The sequence below is a fragment of the Poeciliopsis prolifica genome, unplaced genomic scaffold (genome assembly GCF_027474105.1).
Source record: "Poeciliopsis prolifica strain line A6 unplaced genomic scaffold, Auburn_PproV2 SCAFFOLD005, whole genome shotgun sequence".
In the NCBI taxonomy this organism is placed as follows: domain Eukaryota; kingdom Metazoa; phylum Chordata; class Actinopteri; order Cyprinodontiformes; family Poeciliidae; genus Poeciliopsis; species Poeciliopsis prolifica.
Genome location: NW_026562380.1, coordinates 17625745 through 17643156, shown reverse-complemented (window position 1 = coordinate 17643156; position 17412 = coordinate 17625745). Strand labels below are relative to the sequence as shown.

General features: G+C 40.8%; 1 long non-coding RNA gene across 1 annotated transcript; it reads right to left on the bottom strand.

Moving 5' to 3' along the window:
- Nucleotides 1-10730: 10730 nt before the first annotated feature.
- Nucleotides 10731-16405, bottom strand: LOC129360003 (uncharacterized). The gene is made up of 4 exons (XR_008605976.1): nucleotides 16311-16405; nucleotides 16009-16103; nucleotides 10915-11013; nucleotides 10731-10824 (listed from the first exon to the last, which is right to left on the bottom strand). It is a non-coding gene; the product is annotated as an uncharacterized LOC129360003 (long non-coding RNA).
- Nucleotides 16406-17412: the final 1007 nt, after the last annotated feature.

Sequence of the window (17412 nt, the reverse complement as noted above, 5' to 3'; positions counted from 1 at the left end):
AGTTGGGTTTTTTTTTTTACTTCCTCCAACCCCCCCAGCACTATTTACCAAAAAAAAATGTAAAAACAAAAAATGAGAGAAGAAATTTGCTTTCTCTTCTCAGCATTAAACAAACGTTTCTATCTGCATAGTAATTTGTGCAGATTTCTATCATTTTTTGAGGGTTGTTCTTGCAGAAGCATTCATTTTCTCCTGTCCAGTAGTGACCAGCCTGCCAGAATTACTCTGTAAGATTACTGTCTTCTGTTTTTTCTTAAAGACCACTTTGCCAGTATAAGGACGCCTGCTGCACTGAATGACAATGAGCATTAAAGTATGCAACCAAAAAGCACCAATAAAAACGTCATTTTTAGCCTGCAGCTCCTCTCAATAGCCAGATTTAAGTCGAGGTAGGTGAGTCAAAAACATTTTCCACTTCCATTTGTCTGTCTAGCTCACTGTCTGTCTGTCTGTTTGTCTATCCGAACCTCCACAAACACACAACCCAACTGCAAAAATGGATGAACGTGTTGAAAAGTACTGAAGGGCAACATTGTCTGTCTGTTCAGCTCGCTACCTAGCTAGCTTCCCGTTTTCCTATCCAGACAAACATCTTTCTGTCTGTCTGTCTAACTGACGCTGAGCTGTACATGAACCATTTTTGTTTTTCTCCTCTTCCCTCGAAACTCTGGAGCTTTGGCACAATTTCCCAAGCCGAATCCGGCAAACCTGATGCTGGAGCAGCTGGAACACGATTCCAGGGTTCTGAACGCTCATGTTGTCCAGCTCAGCAGAGTGCCATGCTCAACACGTCCCGATTTATGGCGCATGGACGGTTTATAAGCAGCAATGCGCTCCGTCCGGCCAGGCGGGCGAACGGAGGGCGAAGGAGGATGGCTTCCATGCGGGAAGCTGTGTTTTGGAATAATATATGGCCTGACAGAGATGTTTCCCCTGTGACGTAAAACAGCAGGGAGCACCGACGGCCACTTACCCCTCCAACCAAATATGAAGGCAAACTTCTGTGCTGCCATCATTTTTCTTTTTTTTTTTCTTTCCACTTGTCAACTTTGCATGAAGAGTTCTCGACATCTCTCAGTAGTTTCCAAATCTTTGAGGGAATCTCGACTGATGATAATTTTACCAAAACAACTAGATTATTCACAATGCAATCGTATATCGAGATTTAAAACTTTAAGTAGCCAACGCCCACTCAGAACTTCAGACACTTGAATGTATTTTACTAAAGGAAACTGTTTTCCTCTTGATTCATCTACAAGTTGTTCAACTATTTATATAAAATAAATAAACAAATAGCTTGAGAAAGATATGCAATCTTTTCCAGATTGTATTAAAATTTACTTCTAATAATGCAAGTTACAGTGGAATATAACAATGCCACACATCTGGCACATTTACACATAAATGAATATGAGAAAATTATGCATTCCCTGTATATTTTCCTAGACCAAATTTGCATAAAATTATGAAAAGATTTGCTTAATTATTTCACATGACAAAAACGTAAAAAGTGGAGCATTTCGTCATATGTTCACCCCAATTTCTATGATGCCCCAAAGTTAAAAGTTAGCTCAAGTTTTGATTTGTAAATTGAAGTTCATGTATAATTTTCCTCACACTTAGTAACGCTGGTAAGTGTTACGAAAAATGAAGTTGTGAAACCTGGAAGCTGGCTTGTGGAAGAATATTACCTCATCGACACAAACGGAAAGTGATTCCTAAAACCAAACAACAGAGGAGTTCTTTTTTTTGCATGTGTGTGTGTGTGTGTGTGTGTGTGTCGTTTTACAACCATCACACTCTCCGTCACTGACAACCGCAACAAGCCCAACACACCTCAGGAGACAATGCCTGTTTGAGGGACGAAAGAAGAGCAGGAACAAAAGCGGTGACATGATGGAAAGCTAAAACTTAGCTCACCAGACTGACATCTGCTGAGGCGTTGGTGTCACGCAGATAGCTTGTTATGCTAATGTGGGGGACGCCGCACCCGTGAGACGCTGACCAGTCACACCGGCTCGCTATCTTGACAAATCTGAAGATGTCATTGATCACACACCGATCACAATGATGGCTCCATTCAACCATCACTGGCTCTTTAAGTCATCCTCAGCAGGAAAGAGACAAATATAAGGTTATTTCATGTGTTATGAGCTTTTAAACATCAAATAGAGTTGTAACTAAAATCTTAGGGATTGACGTTTAAGTCATATGCTTTCATCAGGGGTACATGCTAATGTTTTAGAAGCAATTCATCGCCCATCTGATAAAAGTTTTGATTCATCGAATGAACACATGCTTGCTTCCTCTCTCCCCCTCTGAAACACACGCACAGCAGGTCGGCAGGTTTCTCGTGAAAAGCTGTTAGCCGCACAGAAGCGACCGAAGACACATCTTTTGTTGGGCCCCATGATGGATGACGCAGCGGTACGCTGGCGCTCGCCGACAACAGATAAGCAGGGTCATCACCTTCGCATGGAACGCTAATGAGCCAAAAACTGTTTAAATGTAAATAAAAAGCACCCGTGTGCAGGGGAAAGACATCCTCCGTAGCTTAAGGCGCATGTTTGCTGAATGTAAACTGGTTTTGAAAGAAATGCTTTTTAAAGCGCTTCTTTTGTCGATATGTGACACGTATCGCTGTGGTCTGAACGGCCCATTTCTGAATTTTTCACCTCCTCTCCCCAAAAAAATCCAATCTGTGCCACCTCCATATGTGGATCCAATTTGGATCCGATACTTTTCAAACAACGTCGTGTCACATTTTATCCGACTTTTATGTCACTGATGCGAGACGTGTCATAATTCTGCACAGGAAAACGCCATCGCTATTAGCTGTGCTTTGTTTTTATTGGCTTCCCTCGTCTCGTTATGATCTTGTGGCATTACTGAATCAAGTTTAAAATGGATCCATGAACACAGCTAGATCTATTATAACTTTCATAAACGGAGCCGGTTGCTTTGGGGACGTAAACCGTTCACACAGAAGTCTCATTGTGGTCGGATTTGATCAGTAAGTCTGAACAAACATTGGATTTCAGCCCAAAAACCTGGATTGAGCACCAATTGTGTGAACGTATCCAATGTCTAGTTTTGGTGAGTTTATGTGAATACCATGCAGGGTTTGAACCTCTGCTTTCAGGTTTCATAACTTCAAATTGTATCTGCATAGTTTGATTGTAATCAATGGTTATTAAAGCTAACATTATTACCTTTTCTGATGTTTGACTTGAACCGCACCACATCTACACCAGATACCTTAAAGCAGAGAGCTGCTGTCGTGTGATTGGACGAATCAATATCCAGGTTATCCAGGATGGTAAAACTTTTTTGTCAAAGTAGGCAACAGATACTGTCTTAACCAGCAGGCCAAACTGTACTTGAATGTTTTTTTTCCTTTTTTTTTTTTAAGAAGACATCTGTTTACCACATTACAGCACTCCATGTACTCTCCTATCCTATTCCAAAGCAGACATTTTATTCCACTGCTCCGTCTGTTTACTTTACTTTGAACGCCATCAAACACGCAGCCCAGTGACGCTGGATTTTCCTCACAATAGTCCAAAGGACAAAACGCCACGAAGGCCCGAGAGATTGTGAAGTTTGCCCGAAAAATGTTCAGCAGCGGCGTAATGGAAGTCAGGCAGACAGAGCGGCGCGCATGATGAATGAGCGGCGATAGGACAGCAGCTGGCGAAGATCTGCTCGGATTTCCAGTCATCTGATGGCAACGCAACGTGTCAACGTCACGTCTGATGAGCGTCTTGGAGGTTTCTCCACAGCGACAGTCTTATTGGTGTTTGGTTGTTTGTTTCAGAACAGCAAAAGTCATAATTACCATTCAAGTTTTAAAGCAATACATAAACTAAATCTATTCCTTTTGAGGCAAATGAGAAAAATATTTCTTATGTCTACATAAAGATGCCCTGAGGTATGGATGGAGAGAACTATGTCTAAAAAAGTAATTTCAATTTTTAAAAAAAAGTGATCAAAACTGTTAGGATTGGAATTAAATATTTTATTTTGCATTTAAAAGTCAGCCTATTTTTAGTCAAATCACTTATTCTTTGTCACAGAGAGAAACTTTGCAAAGCAGAAACTTTGATTTGCACATGTCAGAAAACTTCTGGTTTCGATGCTCCGTCTTTCCCTCAAGAGTTTTGAGAGATGAAACTCATAGGCAAAAACCTAAGACGAGACCCTATTGGTCGGTGCTGACTTAAGATACTAATCCCTTAAGTTAGTCTGTAGGAGCTGGCTAGCTCCTTCAGACTAGCCAGCAGCAATTAGCAAATACCTGGTGGAACGACACATCAACTCAGCTCATTAGAACAGCAACTTCTCAGTGCAACGCTGGTAAAATGTTGTTAAATGTTGGGATGACGACCTCCAGGCAGTGTTTAAAAAGAGTTTTTAAAGAAACAGAGGCCCAATTTCAAGTCATTAAATTACAAAGTCAAATTTCTTTTAAGTCATGCAGCTTTTTTATAGCAGCTGAGGATAAGATATTATGCTACAGTTGTTATAAACATGCTATACGACTTATTGTGCTATAAAATGGGGTACTGCCCCTTTAAAACGTCTGAATTCAGGAGGGTTCCGGCTCAGGTGAAGAGTTCAAGAATGTGGAGGTGAGTCAAGACCTCTTGGTCACACCATGCATTTTCAATTGTTACCACACTAATGGAGGACCTCACTGTTATTATAAAGTGTTTCACTGAATGATCAGATCTCATATTGTAAAGAGGAGAACCATCTGCAAATTCTCTAAATGTCCCTCAAATGTGAGCAAGACTGATGAAACCTGGATACATCTGGGTATTCCAACAGGACGATGAGGCCAAGGAAATCAAAAATGTTTCTGGACCTGATGAAGGGCCTCACCTAAAGCTGAGTGCATGTCTGGAAACCAGCCACGTCAAATCAACTCCACAGTTTCTGCAAGAGGACCTATTACATGAATCCAAATCCAAATCACGAGAAAGTGTTTTCACCTCAGAGATTGAAACGTTGATCATCAAACAAGCTTAAAATCAACAGAAATAACTGAAAAAAGAACGCAATCTTGAATTGAGAGAAAACCCCTTCAGCCCGAGCTGAAAGGACTTTTTCACATCGCTGTAGTTGGATGAGAAAAAACAAATTACAATCGATTTAAACTTGTGAACTCGAGTTTTATTCATTAAGGTTGTAAGACCCAGATCAAAAGGAAATGAGTGCTGATAATGAGTGTATGTGAACCTCTGACCCACATTGTATCTGTCAGAACGTCTCAGTGGGTTGAGAAGGTCTCAGTTTACCACGGATCTACTGTCAGCTGGTAAAAGACGATTTGCTCCTACAGAGCAATGAAACACTGTGAGTCTTTTCACATTCTGTGTGGGTTTCTGTTCTGTTCTGACCCATGTCTGAACTCTGCCGGTACTTTTTCCCAGCTGAGGTATTACATTTCAGCTGGATTCTGGTCTCCTTTTGTCATCTTTGCAAATTATAATCACAAAGCAAATAAGCAACAGTAAATAACGATGCTGAATGATGTTTCACGTGGGTTCATAAAACAAACACAACATCGACTCATTGCGGCCAGAGAGCCCCGTTTCTTCCTGTTTTATGAACCGATCAAACCGTCAGACCAACTGTGACAAATACTCCACACTTTTCTCTCGCTATTGTTCTCCCCTCTCGCCGAAGACCTTGGCCTTCGTCACTCATGGCGTAACGGCGGTCGCCGATTGTGGCCTGGCGTTTAGACAGCACCGCAGCCGCAATGGATGTTTATGTCTACCAATCAAACACAAAGTGTGTGTGTTACGCGGCATTATGGACGGAGAGGCTCGTTGAAACACAGAGGTGGAGGGATCTACGCTTCTGCAAAGAACGAAGAGTCTCTGACAGAGGTGTGGAGAGATTACACATATGATCGCTGAAAACACAGGTCAGAGAAATAAAAACTTCTTTTCCAATAAGTCATGCAAATAGTTCTAACAATATACCTGAGTGCGTTGCTTTAGTTGGATCTTTTGACTGAAGCGGCATTCTAACAACTATCTGTTTATGGAAATAGACGTCAAATGTGGCTGAAAGCTGCTTTTCCCTAAGAGTTTGCTCACCTGATCCTGAGCCTCTGGTCAGACAAGGCAAAAATGATTAGCCATCTCCTCAGGAGGAGATCCTCATGCTACTTTGTCCTGGTCTCTTCCATGTGAAGAGCAAATACTCACTTAAGTCCTTCTGGATCCAGAAACTTGACATCAGTTTGTCCCCGTAGGGGGAAGGGCCCCTCGCCAGCTTCCCAAACCCCTTCACGCCTCTCTGCCAGAATGTCTGTCTTTTTGTTTCTAACTCCCCTAGAAACATCTGGAAAAGCCTGACAAGACGCGCCGCTTCCTTCCAGATTGGACAGAAAGACGTGGTGTCGGTACTGTTTATAGTAACTGGCAGAAGTATCGATACCCCGTCGGTTCTACGTCAAAAGCCAACAGAAGGATGCTACTAAAAATGAGAAGGTAGTGATGCGTTTCCATTCAGTCCCCTTTATTGAAACTGAATTTTGTTGTCAATAAGACCTGTTTCATTTTTCAATTGCCTAACCTCTGAGATTCTGGAGACTACAAACAAACAAAATGGAAATTTAAATTCTGGGTCCACGTAAGTCTGACAAATGGACAATGACCCTAAATCACAACCCCAAAATTAGCTTCAAATGGTCTTAAAGGCAACGAATGTTTGGAGTGGTAATCACTCTGATCTCATAGAAAACTTGCTGGTAGATGTAGAAATGTGTGTGCAAGTAATATAGCTGACAAACCAGACTCGGACATACCAAGACTCTCAAAAGGACTCGACCAAAAATCCCTTCAAACTATTGTGAACAGCTCCTCAAAGACGAATTCTACCAATCCTACCAAATATGTGTAAGTTTTGATTGTAGACTTCTGCTGCAGTGATTTGGTTCTTTGGACCAAAACTGAGGAGCCACGAGAAAAATCCATATGAAGAGAAATAATGTGAGCTTCAAAAGAACATCTACCAGATAAAGTGTTTGAGTTTATTATGTTTCCAAAAATCCACAAAGGTTTACCGAGAATTTGTTTAGTTAATTCCAAACCATTTTTCCGCCGCAGTTATCGAAAAGGCCACCTGGGAAAATATAAATAAGTCAGCAGCATCTGGTTGGAGCAGCAGATGTGGAGAGTGTGTGGACACTGTTGGCTGAATTACTGTTATTGTGGTTTTTGTTTATAGCAAAAAAGAGGAAAAAGAACAGATGATACATCAGATGAGAGACTTCTTAGCGCCTCCCTCTCGTTCCTTTCATCATCTTCTAGTCCCACCATCTGCAAAAAAACGATCGCACAAGAAACTTCAGTGGGATTCCTCCCTAAACTTCTGAAATTTATGCACCACATTTAAAAACACCTGCCTCGTAAAATAAAAGTTCATCAGTCTGTATCTTGTAAACGCAGAAAACTTGAGATTACTTTAAAAAAAAAAAAAGCAGTTTTCTTTGTCTTTTTTTCTTTTTATTTGAGAAATTCGGCGAATCCCTGAAAACGTCCTCTGGTCTGCCACGGTAACATGATGGATCAATTTTCCTCCTGAAGCCTCTCCCTCCATCCAGATCTGCCGAACGCCACAGTGATAAATCCTGACGGGACAGAGCGCCGTAACTCATGTCACCGCCGGAGCCGAGCCCGAGCGGGGCGGACGCAGAGTGATGCAAGCCTGCCGGGTGTAGATTCGGAGGGATTTACGGCTCTTGCCGAACTGGTAATATCTGCTTTGGCAATTAGAAAATCAATGGTGCCGTTCACTGTGGGAAACACGGGGATCAAGGAGTGATCTGCCTCCCATTTGTTTCCGCTGTGGCATCGCTGGTGCGTTATTTCCTAACTCGTGTTTATGATCCAAATGTTGATGTAAATTGAAACTGTCAGGCAAATTCTTCAAATTAAAGAATTAAGGTTTGCGTCAGACTAAACTTTTCTCTTTTTTTTCGTGAATCATATTTATTATGCACATTATCTTCCAGATGTGATCTGTAAATATTTAATCATTCTGTGTTTAGGCTGAGAAACCCATGGAACATTCCTCGAAGACAGACCACTTTGGTGTTCGTGTTATTAATGCTGCTGTTGGAAGTTTAAATCATGTTATTTTATAAATAAGCTTTTCTTTATTTCAAGTAAATGAATGGTTTTGTTTTTTTCAGAAAGGCTTTTTCAAGTCAGAGGACTCTGATGTCATTTTGCTTGGTGGAACAAAAAACCCCATTAAAATCAAAGTTTTAGACACCAGCGGATCAGTTACATGGATGTCAAATCACGAGGGAACGTCTTTCTAACTTCACTAGGGCGTAAAACTTTGTCCATATTCAGCTAAAGTCGAAAAGCAAAATCTTGCAATGGCAGCGTTTCCGTTAAAAAAAGAAGTGCATGGGGGTAAATCTGTGTTTTAATAAACACGCCCCCTTGCGTTCCTGGAGTCTTCTCCGGTAACATTGTTGATGAGGCGACACGTGTGATGTGAGAAAAGTGTTTTTGTCTGAGTTTTCAAGGAAGTACTTTTGAATTTGTTCAGCGAAACAAACGCATTTCGATCGAGCCGAGAAATCGCCTCATCGTAGCGCAAAAACCTTTCATCCAGTTTTTAAAAAAATAATAATTTTTTAAAATTGGGCCAATTTATTTTGGCAAAAAAAAAACAATTTGCACAATTATATGGTCAGCAGGAACACTGCTGCTGTCTGAGTTTGCATTTCTTCCAGTCACATTCAATTCCCTTCATTAACCACAAACAGTAGCAGCATAAGGTCGTTACTCATCTGTGTTTGACTGAAACGCAGCTGCTCTTCTTTTCTTTCTCCTCACGACATTTTGACTCTCATTTCAGAAGCTTATTGAGTTCTAGTCGTTGATTAGGAGTTTAAATCTTTTAAATTGTTCTGAGGACAGTCTGACGTTTATGCTGTCACGTCCGGAAAATGAGAATATGTGTTCAAATGAGGAAGATTGAAAGTACCTTTCTGAAAAGAACCTTTAAGCAGGTTTCAGTAAGCTGAAGCTCACATTTCTGTTTTTAAACATAGTTTTTCTGTTGTCTTCTTTTTCACTTTAAATGTCTTGTTTTCGTCATCTGTAAGTGGAAAATTATCGTAGTCGAAATAAAGTCGTTCAAACATCTACATGTGCGTAATAAACCCTCATTATGTGTTTCACTTTGTGATCATTTAATTTCTAAGATAACCAGAGTAAAAACAAGATGCAGGTTTGAAATGGTAACGCGTTTTCTTAAGGGGAAAGCCTCCCATCTTGGCTGTACCTGAACAACTGCCAACAAGTGTTTCTATATTGCTGTAGCTGAATTGCGGCCCGCTCTTATTTGCAGAATTGCCACTTTTAACCGATTTTAATTGGATTTAAGTTGAAACTTTTGGACTTTGTTTTGAGGCGTTCAGGACGTCGTTCTTGGTGTTTTGCTGACATGTACGTGCTGCTCTGCTGCTCCTCCCTGTCCTGCTGATTAGCTCATTCCCTTACCTGCTCCCTATTGAAACACCTGCTCTCCAGCCACAGTTGGTTGTTTTTCCAGTCACAGTCTGAGTGGTCTGTGCTCTTCATAGTGTCCCTGACCTACTTCTGTCTCCTCCCTCGTAATGTGAGAAATTCTGTGTTTTGTGCTGAAACCTCTTATTTCTCAGGACTTCTTATTGCGGCCCTGTAGATTTTTTTTAAATTCATTTAGCCATTCTGCTTCTCTTGCCTGTCGACCGTCTGATCTGGATTGTCTTAATGTTTGTGTGAGGCTGCTCACGCTCGGAGGACTCTCTGGTGTCGCCTCTCTCCTTTCGTGCGGTTTTCCCATCAGGAAGATGGGACTTGACCACCTGCATCTGCTACCACTCCATTTGCATCAAGTCCTTATTTTATTATTTCATTAAAGGTCTGCCTACCATGGTTTGGCCTCAGACAACTTCTGACTTATTGCGCTCTAAAGTGAGACACAACAGCAGTTTCACTGGTTCCATCATGTACTTATTAAACTTATGTAAAGCTGGATTGGTGTAGCTTTTTGTAAAATGTTTTTCTACCTATTGAATCCATCACCATGTTGTGCCAGTAGTATGACACACTCAGGCCCCTCTGGTTTCTCCCAGTGCTAATTAGAAGCGCTCATAAACGTACTGCTAACACCCTTCCCCTTGCTACGCTAACAGCTTCTTCCTGATGTCGGAGTCCGTCACGACTGGTCAGGCTCGTTGTCATGGCCATCGACGGTTTGGCCACTTGTGTCTTAGTTATCCAGCCGGACGTTTTTCTGGAACATGAAGTTGTTTCTCCATCAACGGTTTCTCCAGTGGTATCACTGGGAGGAGTGGTGGTCTTTTCACAGGTCGTCATGTGACACTCACGACATGGTGGGTTTAAACAAATATGTCAATTCTTGCCCTTTGGCTTGGTTTTTGTTTTCAGTTGAGACCAATCAGTGCGCCGCGTTTCCTTCCATTAATACTGAAACTCCAAACTCACTCGCCTGTAAAATTTGTTCTTCTCTTTTTGTCATTCCAGTTACAAATGTGTCAAAGAATATTTGGCGAACCACTGAAGTACTACGAGTACAGATGAAATTACAAGTCAGGGTTTATTAAAAATGTCACAGATGAGCTTCACAGTAGACGACCATGCCATGCCATTATGAACTTTGGCCTGAGATCTCGAGCACTTTGCCGGTTTTTTTTTTTTTTTTTTTTTTACAATTTAATTTCAAAGTATTAAATCCCTTGGGGCTCTGCTCCATTGTGTTCATGGCATGGGAAAAGTATTCCTAAAAACAAAACAGATGCACATAAAAATTGATACCCTTCATAGCTGCCAAACTCACACGAAATGTATTATGTGCAAAAGAAAAACATACTTTTTATGAAAGCATTAAAATGCAAGAACTTAAAGGAGGAACACTAAGCTGCTTTCTGTGATCAGCTTTCCTGCAAGGATTTCTGTTCAACATGTGGATCTATGGAGAAATGAGCAGAAAAACTCCTGAGTAACCTCCTCCTCATCACTTTATGCCTTTGACTTTCCTCCCCTTTTCTTTTTTCCCTTTCAGATGACTGAAGAAGAAAACTCCCAAAGTGAACCTAAAGGGGTGAGCGAGAGGACACGGTGTCTTGTAAAACATATGCACTTAATATTCAGGCCATAAAACTTGTGAAATTAAAAGCTATTTTGGAAAATAGAAAAAGAAATATTTATGTGTCTGGCTCCGTGCAGAGGTTGTTTTATCGTGGGGCAGCGAGGGCCCTCTGGGGCACAGGTAACGACTGTCAACAGGCGCAGGGCTTGGGGTAGAGGAGGTTTAATGCTGCTGGGATGAATGCGCTCTAATGTTGAACCAGATGTCCGCATGTGTGACGGGGTTTCCCCCAGACACAGTGTTGGGTTTAAGGCAGGGGTGTCCAAACTTCTTACCTTGGGGCCCAAAGCTGACAAATTTAAACTACTGGCAGGCCACCAAATTTATGAAATAAAAAAATTAGTCTGTGCTTTTTTTAAAAACCTGCTAAAATATACATATATATTTTAAATAAAATTTGTACATTATTAAAGATCCAAAACATAAATGCTGCTTTATTGAAAGAAAATATACATATATATATTTTTTGTCATTAATTGTTTTCTATTTTGTTGGCCAAATTTTTACCATACTTGTGGTCAGGGGCCAAACAAAATCATTCCAAGGGCCTCAAATGGCCCCCGGGCCACACTTTTACACACCTCTGGTTTAAAGGAAAACAGAGGAGGAAAGTGAAACAATAAGTTCTCCTGATTATAACCGAAAGACGACCCAAACGACACCGACGCTCTCGACTGTCACAGTAAGACGAATTCAGCGACATGATTAGAGCTACAAACAGACGTCAGAAACGCAGCACAGATAGACGTCAGAAACGCAGCACAGATGACAAGACGGGAAAATTAAAGGTGGAAAACCCAAACACAAAAACAATGTCAGCCCAAGTCAGGTTGATTGAAAAGCTGCAAAAAGCTGTTATGATTGTGAGAATGTGCAGACCCCTCATTTTAGCAGCCAGAAAACATCGTAAATCGTGTGGAGGTCTCTGTTTACGTTCTGCTGACCCCTCTTTGCACTCCGGCTCTCCGAGTTCAGACGCAGTCACTTGGAGACAAATTCAAATACACATCAGGCGAGTCTGAATTAAGAAACAGAGAAAATCTGTGGGGGTTTTACGGCTCCGTTGCTCCGTTTTAAGCTCAGGTTGTTGTCAGTCTGGCAGAGTGGAATTTATGGCGGTCTTTTTACCTTAAAGTTCAATTTGTGCTCTTACCATATATCAGATTTTTATGTAAGTATATTATAAGTGAGGGCACACAAGGGCACAGTGGTTAACACTTTTGCCTCACAGCAAGAAGGTCCAGGGGTCAAATATCAGGCGGGGGCCTTTCTGTGTGCTGTATGCATGTTGGTCTCTTACATTTGTAGCTTAAGTTACTTCTGAAGAAAAATAGTTGGATTGGATTTTTTTGTGTGATTGGGAAAATGAATAAAAATGTACAGTTTGCACATTGAAAAGGAAACCACGCTTTTCTCTTCTAAAATGTTTGTTGTACATAGTAAGAAAATGCATACAAAAATGATGGCTGTGACTTGTTGGTCCCACAGTTTTTGCTTTTCAGCTGCCTTCTTCCTTCCCTGACTAACAAGTGGGAACCAAATCACCTTTGACCTCCTGAAGGCAGAAATTGGTATTTTATATAAAGAAAAACAAACCAGGAAATAAAACTAATATCAACACGACACCATATTTAAGAAATATGGTGGTATGATCTGGAAAACAGCCTTTATTTGCATAGTATTTGATCAAGTCTGTGGACTCCAAAGCAATTCATTCAACCAACCACAGACATCCATGACAGATGCAACTTGGTCTGATTAAGCTTTGAGGTTTACAACTAGACAAGATAGTTACATACCCTGCAAAGAAAGACTCTTGGTTTTGAAATGTCTGACATTAAATCAGATAATACTTTCCTGTTTTAAGTAAGTTATGACAACCAAAACCATTTCCACAGGCCAGAATAATGACTGAGTGTCTTTTAGAGAAGATTTATACAGATATCCAAACAGAATCGACTGAGTTTGGTTTGTAAGCCGTTTTGGTCTCACACACACACACACACACACACAACCCACACACACACCCACACACACACACACACCCACACACACACACCTTGGGGCCCAAAGCTGACAAATTTAAACTACTGGCAGGCCACCAAATTTATGAAATAAAAAAATCACACACACACACACAAAAGTTTTCCCCTACCAAAGTTTATATTCAAATGAGATTAAGACTCCAAATTATTAACGTTGTTGATAATTAATGTGGCGGTATGCTTAATTTGGATGACAAACACGTGCCCAGGTTTGAAGTTTCTAACAAATTTGTCAAAAGTTTACAAACCATGACAATTTTTTTTATAGTAAAAAAAAAAATCTATCATTCTTTACTTGTTTTTTTAAAAAAATTTTATAGTTACTATACAAGTAAATTAGTATCAAACCAACAGATTATTTGACTAGAGGAGTATTTTGAAGTGAAAAAACATTAAAGATGGCTGCCATTTAGGGGACAGTGTAGTAATGGAAATCTGAGGTTGATTTTTAAAGTTGCAACATATGCCATTCAAAGAAACCATGAAAAACGTGTCTGACCAAATCAAAATCTCAATACTAAATTACTAAATGTTTGACCAAATTGAAAAACTCCTTTTTTGGAAACAAAATAAGTCCAACTTCTGGTGTCGGTCTTCAAGAATTATCTAGTCTATTTTATTTCTGTCAAGCTTCAGATCTATTTATCTCCAACACATATTCAAGGCAAGCCCTTACAGATGTTGGATAAAGAACCAATTACTGGTTCTATTGTCAGCGTGAAGGAAAATGTGGCGCATGGTGTTGGTACAGCTTGTGAACTCGTGGCTTGCTAAGGAGCATGCATGGCTGAACGTTCCGCATTAAGTGCGCCGGCATTTCTACGCTCTTTGCAAGACTGTTCCTTTCTTTTTTTTTTGAATGAATAAAACACACACAGCCCCTTTTTCCTGTGAATTTCAGACAGACACCCGCATTCTTAACGTACAGGCCTGCACATCTCAGCGCCACCGAAACACACTACAAATTTATGACCTGAACATTCCAGCGGGGTCAAGCAATTTATCAAATCCCGCACATTCTGGTTTCAATTACACAGTGGATTGTGGAGAGCAGTTATTTTAGCAGGTTCATTTGGCCCAGTGGGGAGGTGGACTCTCCTTGCTTGACATCACATCCCTTGAAAGCGACTGGGCATCGGTTTCTGGACAGACGCTCGTCTCCCCGGATCGTGCAGATGGCGGGAGGGAATTTGTCAGGCCGCTTTGGAACGAGCAGATGAGCTGTGGGTGTCTTCACGCAACTGCCTTCTTCGATTTTTACCCTCCCACCCCCGTCCTGTCTTCTGCGTCGAGGCTTTTCCAGCTGCAAGCGTCCTTCATTTAGTTTCTCCTCTTAGCTTCTTCAGTCTGTCTCTTCGATGATGAGGAGTCTTCTATCAGTCGTGGGTCTCTATCGAAACCTCGATATTCTTCTCTCCCCCACGTCACCCGTTCCTACCCAATTTCTTTGTTCGTTTTTCTACCTCTCTCTCCCTCTCCTCGTGTCTCTCACTCTCTCTCTCCCTCTTTCTCTCTCCATGGTAGAGTGGTGATAAATCCGTATTTTATTGCCGGAGAATTTTCCTCTCCCTGCAGGGCTGACAGCTCACCACGTTCTAAGACACTGCTAGGACCAAACCCAATCCTCCCTCCCCGCATCACTCCATCTCTGCCTCCATCTGGCTTTGATTACTGAAAGAGCGGAATAAGGGTGGCGGAGCGGAGAGGGGGAAGATGTCGGAGGATCGGCATCACAACATTTCACCGCAGGAGAGGATGGCGCGCGGCGTGTTGGTACGGTCTAAGAGGAGAACGAGAGTAGAAGAGAAAAAAAAAAACCCAGAGGGAGAACAAGAAGTTCTTAATGGTAGCTTAGTGGCGAAGTGAGGGAGAGTGGAAAAAGGAATTAAATTAAAAAAAGAGAATATTTTATGTACTCAACGAGATCCAATTGCTGTTTTTACTTTGGTTTGAGAACCTAGAGACAAAATATCCAAGCACGGTTCATTTTGGACCAATCAAATGTTTCTGTAAACCACAACATATGGTCACATTCAAGAAACTGGAATTTGTGTTTTGATGAGGCTCTTTGAAAGTACTTTCTGAAAATAACTTATAGTCAGGTATCAATCATACTTATCATTAGGCCCACAATTCTGTTTTAAAAATGCTTTCATTGTTCTGATATATATTACAATCTCAAATGTAAAAATTCAGAAATAATAAAGTCTTGAAAACATCAATCCGTGTGTGTAAAAAAAAAAGAAAGGATTTCTCCTGGCTGAACTAAGCGACTGAAATTATTCAATAACATTTTTATTGATTAAATATCACGTATTTATGCATCATGGAAAGACATTCCTAATCAAAGTTCTGCAACATAAAAGTGTAACGATTCGACGGTTCTTTGATAATGGAAAAAAAACCCATAATTTAATATTTTGGTCAATATTGCAATCACAATTATCAATCATTAATTACTGACTCAGTAAGGCCGAGTGAAATATGTTTAGTTTTTTCCATTCAGATTTTTTTTTAGGAGATATTTTGAGCCAAAGATTTTTACAACTTGAAATGACTAATGGGATATGGTTGTGATTCAGTAAAATGTCAGACTAACTAGTCTTGTGAATTTAATGTCTTAAAATGCATCTATGACTTTACATAAAGTATGTCTCATACAAGTTTGTTTTTAATGCTTTGGATGTACTTCTGAACTCTTCTTTGATATGAAGTGGTCAACGTTAGCGTGATTGTGTTCCATAATGACTCACTACTGTTCATAACTCACGTTTCTCTGCTTTCTGGTCCAATGTGTGGCTCACTTGGTTCACAAAGCTGCTTTAGTCACCAGCACTTGACCTCGAACATGTGTTGCTGCGTAACCTAAAGAAACATCTAAACTCACTCCAACGGGAACAAAGTGTTTGATACACTGGGCTAACTAAAGTATCAAGCTAACGCTAGCCGGCTACCGCTTTGTTTTGACGCGTGTCTTTGATGGCGTCGCTCGTAATAAGGCAGAATGTAAACCTGAACTAAGACTGGCTGAAACTGAACTATTTTCTCCCACTTTGTAAATTTATTGCTTACCTTTGAACGTACGACTCCTGTTTCCACTCAGCCATTCGCTAAGTGACTTAGCACAGCTGTTCAAGAAAGGAAACTGCAGCGTCCACTTCGGTCTCTACGCTGCTTACTATTTGGTGTGAATTTCTCTCTGCTGTTTTCTTATCGTGGAAATTATAGGTGAGTGGAATGAGCAAAGTGCATCTTAAATTTCTATTTCCTTTCAGTCATCTAATAGTTTAGATTTTTGCACAACACTATATTGTATTTAAGAGCTTTACACATAGCGAGATATGGTTACAGTAATCATTTTTTGTTGATTGATTGTTTTCTAATTATTTGAGGATAAATTTAAAATAGTTTATTGGTTGGTTCTACAGCCTCAGTTATTAATTTCATTGTTATTTTAAAGCAAAACTAGTTAAATTAATGTTTTAGAGGGATACAGGCGACAGAGGAAAAGATGGATGAGGAAAACATGTTGAACATAACAGATGAGAAAACAATAAGAGTTCAACGAGTTGAAATGAATGTCGAATCAAACGGCGAAAGACAACAAAAACCAGCACTCTCAATTTGCTATCTTTCTCTGCGACCGCGATGGTAATCAGTGTCTTACAGTTTACAAAAATCACAAATAAAGCATTCGTCAATAATGAAGGGACAGGTAATCTGTGAACGAAGTGTTTTCAGTGGCTGCATGAATTTCCTAAAGTCACACAATGCAGTGGTGGAGCGGCGAAACAGCAGCCAGGGCCTGCGAATGTAATCGAGGAGCGATAATGACCGTCATTTTGGGTGGCTGGAGGCTTAAATAGAGAGGACAGCGGAGGAGGCTGTGTGTGCGCTCGCTTGTGTGTCCTGGCAGGCCCGGCTGCACAGCAGCAGGTGCCAGAGGAGTGTGCAATAAACGCAACTGCCTCGGACAAGCTGGCCTCTCACATCAAATGCTGTGTTTTTGGCGATGTCCACTTCAGCTGCTCACATGAGCAATCCTCGTTGGGGTCTGAAGACAACAAAAGTGCTGTAATTTATACCAGATATTTTGTGCAGTGTCAAAGTGCTTCAACAGAGAAAGGAAGTCGAGTGAGAACTGCGATTTGACAGGCTTGTTGTCGTGGTAGAA